Source organism: Pteronotus mesoamericanus, unplaced genomic scaffold (assembly GCF_021234165.1).
Source record: "Pteronotus mesoamericanus isolate MK-2021 breed Mesoamerican mustached bat unplaced genomic scaffold, CSHL_Meso_final scaffold_36, whole genome shotgun sequence".
Lineage (NCBI taxonomy): Eukaryota > Metazoa > Chordata > Mammalia > Chiroptera > Mormoopidae > Pteronotus > Pteronotus mesoamericanus.
Window position 1 is genome coordinate 12239082 of NW_026555313.1, and position 9561 is coordinate 12248642.

A 9561-nucleotide genomic window follows, 5' to 3' on the forward strand; every position below is an offset into this window, starting at 1 on the left:
AACATTGGAAGCTAGAAGGCAATGGAGAAAAGTACTTCACAATTCTGAAGATAACTATGTCCAATGGAGAATTCTATCCCTGGCCATCTATCAATCCAGTGAAAGAGTAAAAATAAAGATATTTGCAGACATGGTTGGTTTCGAACAAATCTCCTTCCATAATTCAGCACCAGATGATGTGTGTGCTCCCCCAAAATGAGGGGGTATCCATGAAGGAAGACATGGAGTCCAGGAAGCAGGAGAGTCCAAGGAGATACCAAGGTGATTGTAAAAGGGACATCGTCTCCAAGTCCCATATGTGTACCTGGAATAAAGGGCAATCAGTCCACACTGGAGTAGGTCAGACAGCCTTGAAAGATGCCTTCAGGAAAAGGCAAACCGTAGGAGGAGTTTTCAAGAATCAGCAAAGTTTGGGGTTGAATAAGTGATAAGTATTAGAAAAGCAAGCAAGTCAACAAAAAAAGGACAATTTTTACTCCCTGGAAAAAAATAAATTTGGGGCAGAAAATGAAAAGTAGTCACGGTTTTTACATGGCTCAATTAGACATAGCATTTTCATAGCTCTAATAGAAACAATGAATATCGACTAATGAAATGTGACTCAACTGGGACACCAAGGAAAGACTGGTAAAAAAACAAACAAACAGACAAAAAATCTAAGTTCTTTCTACTGCAGCGAGAGGTCGATATAATGCTTAATACTGAAAATTTCAAAGAATAGTACAAGTACATTATTTAACAAATATGTAAATAAACATGAAATGAATCAATGAAAAGGCTTCCAGGGGGATGAGAATTGGAGTGAGTCCAGGACTTCTTGGTGTCTTGTAAAGCTGTTAACCACTTCACACTACTGCATATATAAATTTAAAAATTGAAACCAACAAAAAGAATATTAATGTAGATAAATGTTTTTAATAGTAAAATATATTCTCTCTCCTTTCCCTCTCCCTCTTATTATGAACCTTATGCCAGCCACTCCAGCCAGTCACCTGGAGCGGAGGGCTTGTTTTAAATACGAAGTGGACTTATTCTGGTATATCAGTAGAACTCAATTAGACAATAAAGAAGACTATTTCCTTCCCAGCACTCAATATAAATGGGTCTAAAACTTGCTGAAAATGGAAATTTTAGTTTTGTCATGAAACAATCCCTTCAACGATTTCTTTTTTACTCCCGTGTAACCCCGTATTTATTTCTGCTGATCTTCTCCATAAAAGCTCTATGTAATGGTATGTGTTGATTTATGAGACTTCTTTCAGCCTTTACTTTATTTACATTTATTTATCTTGTTATTTCTCTTGACAGATCCCTGTGTTAATATCTGACCCATGAGAAAGGTGTTCAGCCAAAGAAAGTCCTCGGTGTTCAGTCAGTGGCCTGAAACAGATGGTGAGGCCCAGTCAGTGCCTTAGGGAACTCAGATTACATATCCAAGGCGTTCTCATATAACAGCTGTGTGCCTTTGATCAAAATATTGAGACACACAAACCCTCACGTCCTCCTCTGCACAAAAACAGCCAGGACCCTGTTCCCTTAGATCAAGGAGAGGCATGCCAACTGCTCCATAGGTCCTCTTGCGCAGTAAATACCCACGCTCTCAGAAGATCTTCAGAGACACAGGATGACATGCGTCAGACAGAAGGAGGACCTCAGCACCTGCAACAGTGCTCAGCACGCAGTAGGGGTTCAATAAATATTTATTGAGTAAATTGTCAAGTAAATACACTGCTGCTCCATCTGGCATGCCTTTACTTTTCTCAGATTAACACGTTCCTGCTCATCCTTCAAGATCCGGTTCACATGTCTCTTGCACGTTTTCTTTGACACACTCACTCTTTCCTCTCTGTATAGCTGTAATTGAACAGATTTCTGTTGCTTTTAACACAGTATTGCAGTTACTTTGTTACACATCTGTCCTCCCTACAAGACTTTTAATTTCTTGAGATCTAAGGCTTTGCCTTGTTTGTCTCTGCCTCCTTGCTACCTCACAGAGTGCCTGCATATTTACTTATTCATTCAGCAGGATTTGAGTACCTGCTATGTTCCAGGCACCAGAATGTGTCTGGGGATACAGCAGTGAACAAGACATGAGCTTTCCATGTTCTCAAGTTTACATTCTGTTAAGGGCTGCAGACGATTAAAATAAGTGTGGCAAGTGAAAGGACTGGGGCTGTGAGTGCATTATGGAAGCACAAGGGAAGGGCATCACATTCAAAATTTGAGGAATCAGGAAAAGCCTCCACAAGTAGTCTTCCCAGAAAAACAAAGACTACCTGAGGAATATATAGAAATTATCCAGGAAGGGTGAGAATGGGCTATACTCGGGAAAGTATAGCTGATTTGGAGAATGGAAGAAATGAAGAAAGAATGGGAAAAAAGAAGAAAGGAAAGAAGAGAAGAAGGGAGAAAAGGATGAGAGGGAGGAAGGAATGGAAGACGTGAGGAAGGGATGGAAGACGTGAGGAAGGGAGGAAGGAGGAACACTAGTATCTGATTTGCCTTGTAGTGCTCCTTACTCAGGTGACCTTACCAAGAGTCCTAGTATTGCCAGCTACCCCACTGCATTTGGAGAATCCGTTTACCCCAGTCACAAAAGTACAGGCTATTACAGACCAAAAGGGACCATCAGTATCTATCTCTATCCCTCTTATTCTGCAAATATGAAAAGTAAGACCCACAGAAGTTAGTAATAATAATATTTTGCTTTTATTGCCCATCTTACAAAACATTTCCCGCTATCCAGTTAGAGCCCAATAGCCCTGTGAAGCAGCATCATTTTTTTACACATCAGGAAACTGAGGCTCAAATGGAACTAGCGGCACAGCTGGAAGCCAAGTCTTCTGGTGTCATACTCTATGCTCGTTCTGCCATGCCTCAGCTCCTCTACCAAAGTCACACCAGTAGGAACAGAGCCAGCAGCAGACTTAACTCCTTCCAGAAAGCAAGAGCGTCCTGACACCTGATACCGAGCACTGCTAATTATCACATGGTGTCCCAATTACAAGAACACTTGTGCTGAATGACTTGCCCAGTAGCCTGGGGGACACTGAAATAATTGGGGTTTACTTGGTTTTGCCTTCACTTGGTGTCAGGTTATAGGTCAGCCTTGTTACAAACTAAAAGATTGCTAATTTTGATGATATAAAGTGTCTATAAAAGCGAGACTTGACAAACAAATTAAAAGATAAGCCACAGACTGGGGGAAAATATTAGCTGCATATAAAAGCAAAGAAATAGCACCCATAATTCAAAGAGTTCCTGCAAGTCCATAAGAAAGACTTATAACCCAATAGAAAAACGGTCAAAGGATATGAATAGGCAGTTTACAAAAAATGAGAAGCTTTAATGGCCAAGAAACACATGAAAAAATGCTCGCTGTAAGTCAAGAGATACATCAGAAAACAGTAAGATATACTTGAAGATGGGACAACAAAGAACTCCACTTTGGGAGGGAATCAGACAGTATATAGTCAAGCTGCAAATACTCTATGATCCAGCAATTAGTTCCATTTCTAGATAGGAAGATAGATAGACGGACAGACAAATAAACAGCTAATCACACACACACAGAGGTAGGTAGAAGGAGGTTCAGTGAAGCAATGTTTGCCACCAACATTTTTAAAAAGCAAATTTCAGAATGTTATATACGATGTTACCGTTTTTATAAATGAAAATAATTACATAATATTTAATACATATGTGTAGGCAAAAGTGTAAAAGCATGGACTGAATAGACACCAAATCCATGATGATGGTTTCCTCTAGGAAAGGAAAGAAGATTAAGGGAAGGCAACATAAGAACTTCAACTTTGTTGGGTATATTTTCTCTACACATTTTTTTAAATGTGAATCCAAAATTTTAAGTATATTGTAATTCTTTGTTTATTTCTGCACCAAAATTATTTCCAAAAAAATTTTAATAAGCCTTACATTTCACCTGTAAGTTTCAAATACTTTCTCTTCTACCCCAGACTTAACACTCTCAGTTTCCCCACATGTCAAATGAAGAAACGGTAGATTAGATCACTTCTAAGATTCCTTTCATCCCTGACTCACTATCCTATGAAATCTTAAAAACTGAAGAGACTGTAGATGAGTGACCTTTTGTTTGAAAGAGATCTGGAAAGGGGCTAGGAATATACTGTCAGCTGTTACAAGGGAAGGAAGCCCTGGAACATTTTTTAAACTATGAAAGCTTCTTCTTTTCACAGTAGCCTCACCCCAGAGGCATTCCTCAGTTAGTGTCTTATCTATTTATATTCTGAGATCCCTATCTAAATTAAGCTTTCACACAAGGTTTACGTGGTGATGGGTTCTGGACATTCTGATACCATTTGTCTTTCCTCACCTCAAGCCATAAACCTTGACTTGAAACTTCATTATCACTAATTCTTATATAAAATATTAGGCTTAGAAGTTTGGTGGCGATATACCCCATTTAACCCTAAAGTAGAACTTTTGGTCTGAAACAAGTCTGACAATGGGTTAGAATATTTGCAATCAGGATGATCCCAGAAAATCTTCAGTCTTGTGAGAAACTAGAAAAAAAAAAAAAAAAAAAAAACAGTTAACAGGTTACATGGAAAGGCTGGAAGAACCAAGGATTTCATAAATATTCAAGCTGTCCTTCAAGTGCACACAAAATCTTCTGGAGAAATCTACTAGGGGTAAGTTTCATTCAACCAAGAGAGAACTAAGAAAACTTCAGCAAAAGAACAGATAATGAGATTTAATATATTTCATCATAGAATAAGAATAAAACAAGTTTTGAAAAATAGTTAGAAAGATAATATGTAAACAAAATAGAAGCAATGCAGCTAAAATAATAGGATGAGAAGAGATAAAAATGAAACCAAAAAATAAAAATATTGATTCTGAGGGAAAAAATACCATTTTAAACTTAAAGAATATTATTAGTTTTAAAAGGAGGAACTAAGAAAACTAGAAAAGATTTTAAGACAAAGAAAATTATTATATGTAGCCCCATGTTTATTGCAACATATTTACAATAACCAAAATATGAAAGCAACCTGTTGCCCATCAATAGATAAGTGAAGAAACAAAATGCAATATATATGTATATTTTTAAAAATTTTAAACATTAAAAAAAATTTAGAGGAAAAACGTCAAACAAAGTTAAAGTTCTTATGTTCCCTTCTCTTAATCTTAATTCTTTCCTTTCCTAGAGGAAATCATTATCATAGATTTGGTGTCTATTCAGTCCATACACACACACACACACACACACACACACACACACACTGAAATATATTCAGCTATAAAAAAAGAAGAAAATCTTTTCTGTGACAACATGGATGGACCATGAGGACATTGTGTTAGGTGAAATAAGTCAGACAGGGAAAGACAAATATCATACGACCTCACTTATATGTGGAAGCTAAAAAACAAAAACCAAACTCATAGATACAGAGAACAGACCAGTGGTTTCCAAGGTGAAGGGTGGAGGGTTGGAGAAATGCGTGAAGACTGTCAAAAAGTACAAATATTCAGCTGTAAAATAAATAAGTCATGGAGATATAATGTACATAACATGGTCACTATAGTTAATTATACTGTATTGTATGTTTGAAAGTTTTTAAAAGAGTAGATTATAAAAGTTCTGATCACAAAAAAAGAAATTGTAACATACATGTATCTGTTTATTTTTTTCAAAAAGAAACACAGGGAAAAATAACCAAAAAATGAAATTGATTGCATGCAAGGAGTGGGGAGATATTAGGAGAAATGGATAGAAAGAGCAGTAATGCCTTTCTGAAGTATAGTATTTACATTTGGAAGCATGTTAGTATTCTACATATTCAAATAACGAAATTAAATCCACAAGAATAGAGGAAAATAAAACCGAGTATAAACAGAAAACAATGAACTCAATTGTATTTCAAATAAGAGAGAGAGAAAAAAATCCTGAAGTGGTATGGATACAACAGTTTTGAATCTACTTTATAATCACTGAAGGACTGAGTAAATGTCATTATATTTGAGGAAGCTAGAGTTCTCACGGTGGAAGAAAGGAGGTACAACTTTGGAATGGGCCAAAGAAAGGAAGCCCCTTGTGATGCTGAATTGGCATTGGAGGCATACATGTGAACTCATGCTATCTAAAATATACTGGCAGCAACGAGCGTTCTTAATGCCCAGATCTTGGTTTGGAGTAGCATCACCAAATTAGGGGGCCAATGGTGTTGAAAAAAGGGGGATTTTTAACACTTTTTTCAGCATTTTATGAGAAAAAAGTTTTAACATGGATCTACAATACTTCATACCATTAATCAAGGTAAATCCAGATGTATTAAATAACTATGTGAAAGGTAAATCAATAAAGCAAATTTGAAAAAAAATATAAGAAAGTATCTTATAACTTAGTAAAGGATTTTTTTTAAAACAAGACCAGAAAGCAAAAACCGTACATAGAAAAGTTTATGAGATTTCACTACATCAGAATTAAGGATTTCCATTCAATTAAGCAACAAGTTGTATGCCGTCAGATTAAAGAATATTTGCAACATATACATTATGCCCCTGTATCCTCAATTTCACTTTGTGAGATTTCAGTTACTTACAGTGTACAAGATCCAAAAATATTACTGAAAAATTGCAGAAATAAACAATTCATAGGTTTTTAAATGGGCATGGTTCTGAGTAGCATGATGAAATGTCATGAGTCCTGCTCCGTCTTGTGGGAACATAATTCACCCCTTTGTCCAGTGTACCCATGCTGTGCCCCTTAGCCACTTACTAACCACCTTGATTATCAGATCAATTGTCAGTATCCCAAGTAAACCTTATTTTACTCAGTGGCCCAAGGCTCAAGAGCAGTGATGCTGGCAATTCAGATATGCCAAAGAGAAGCCATAAAGTGCTTATCACCTATTGTCAGGTGGTCAATAGAAGCCTAACTTTACATCACAATGCCTATATCACTTACCTCACCTCATGTATTCACAGAGGCATTGTATCACCTCACATCACCACAAGAAGGGTGAGTATATAAGATATTTTGTGAGAGAGGCTACATTCACATAACTTTTATCACAGTATATTGTCATAATGTCTTATATTCTTTTATTATTAGTTATTGCTATCAAAGGCACATGTTGGCGATACTGTGGGTATGATCTAGACCACTGCAATAAAGTGGGTACAGACATACCTCAGAGATATTGCAGCTTTGAGTCAAGACTGCACCATAATAAAAGGAGTATAGCAATAAAATGAATCATAATCTTTTTGCTGGTGAAAAGTCTTGCCTTCAATTTGCAAAAGACATACCTGTAAAGCACAATCTAGCAAAGTACAATAAAACAAAGTATGCCTATAACCTCCTACTGTGCCTAACTTATAAATTAAACTTTATCATAGGTATGTATGCTTAGAAAAAAGCACCATATATATATATATGGGGTTTGGTATTATCCACTATTTCAGACATCCACTTACAGTCCTGAAACATGTCCCTCTCATATCAGAAGAAGCTACTGTAAAAACAACAAGAAATTAATTTAAAGGAACACCTGAAAACAAAAAAGGGACATAAAAATTTTAAAGATAAATAATATGAATAAATAAATAAATAATATGAACAAATAATAAAATTCACAAAATTAAAAAAAAATGACTGGCAAATACATGTCCCTCAACTTACAACATTCCTCTTCCTCCACCACATCAGATTTTCTTGTTCTGGCCATTGAGTCTCTGCACCAGCCTTTGCCTCAGCTTCAAATGTTTTTTCCCCTAAAATTTCCTATGACCAACTCCTTCTTGCTATTCAGATTTCAGTTTAAATGTTCTCTCTTCTAAGAGGTCTTTCTGGCCCACTCCACTTAACACAGCCATTCCACTACCTGCCCCATCATTCTTTATTACATCTCCCTGTTTTATTTTTATTTTATACTTATTATTTAGTGACATATTTTTTATCTGTATGTAATTCCTCTCTCTAACCAGATGGTAAAACACATGGAGTAGGAAATTTGTTCTTTGTTCAACCTTGTATGTCCAGTGCTTAGCACATAGTTGGTGTTTAATTAATATTTGTTGCACTACTGAATATATTATTGTATGAAAAAGTTAACACAATTCTGTTACTGGCTTAATGAGGGTTTCAGACAAGGGTGTTCAATCATAATTAAATGACTAATTAATGGAATCTTGCTAAGCAGTATCAAGCATCAGATGAAGAACTGGACAGGATGGCCATTTAATATGCTTCTTCTAAAAATAACTTTTATGAGTCAAAGGAACACAGTTCCCGTGGATACTTTTGTTTTGACCACAGTGCCTGGAGCTCATGTTTTAGTCAAATGGATTAAGCCAGTTGAAACTCAACCCTCTATAGGACTGTTCACATTTTAAATACCATCAATCTAGAGGGGCTCTGATGTGAATTCCAGCAACAGGAGGTGGTGTTCGTGTGGAATATTCCACCAGGCAGAAATATTCTAACTGTGAATCTTTGTGATTCAAGGTCACTCACAGTTGCCTTCCACTTTAAATCTTGTGGAGTGACAGCCACCACGTGACAGCGGGAAACCCCTTGCATTTATCTAACCAGGTCTCATGTGAGACCAGTTCCTTATGATCGAATCTCAGGGCAAGCGAGATGTTAGAGGGCGCCACCTGCCATTTCAGTTAAGGCACAGAGACTTTGATTTAACAAATTGTTGAATTTATTTCAACAGAGTACTCACATGCTTAGGAAATCTGTCCTACAGCTTCTCAGCATGCCACGCGATCTCTAATGATCCATTTATGTAACTTTTGCTTGCCCAGGGTAACATGAGCCTCGTCCCTGTGGATTTGCAGGGATGTCTGTTTACGAGGTTTGGTTTTGTTTTGTTTTGTTTTACTTTAGATGGAGAATTAAATTAAGCACAATCCTAATTCTTAACGCATTATCATCATCAGTCCATGTAAAACACTTCTTTTGGTTTATCTCTTTACTCTTCACTTCATTCCTGACACTCAGTCACTGTAATATATCTTATATAATGTTCTGAACTAGGCATATATCTTTGTGAAATTTGTGGTGTTCCATTTTTTTCCTTTTTATTGAATCTATTTGGGTGACACGGGTTAACAAAATTATACAGGTTTCAGGTGCACAATTCCACAACACATCATCTGTACACTGTATTGTGTGTTCACCACCCTAAGTCAAGTCTCCTTCCATCACCATTTATCACCCTTATACCCACCTCCACCTCTACCCACCCTAGTGTCCTCAGCCATCTCCACACTGATGTCAATGCCCATGAGTTTTTTCTTTTCTTTTCACTCAATCCCTCTACCTCCTCTGTGCAGTCCACCACCTCCCACCCCCGTGTTATGTACTTGTAATATAATCTCAATCAGTTTTTTTTACTTCTCTCACTTCAACACCATTTTTAAGATACATTTATTTCTGTTGACTATCTAGTTAAAAGCTTCTATTTTAGCCTGTATCCATTGTATTTTCATTATCCATCTTCTTGTGCAAATGTTATTGCTATTTTAACAAGATCTTATTTTTTATATTATTGTCAAGTTTGTTATTAC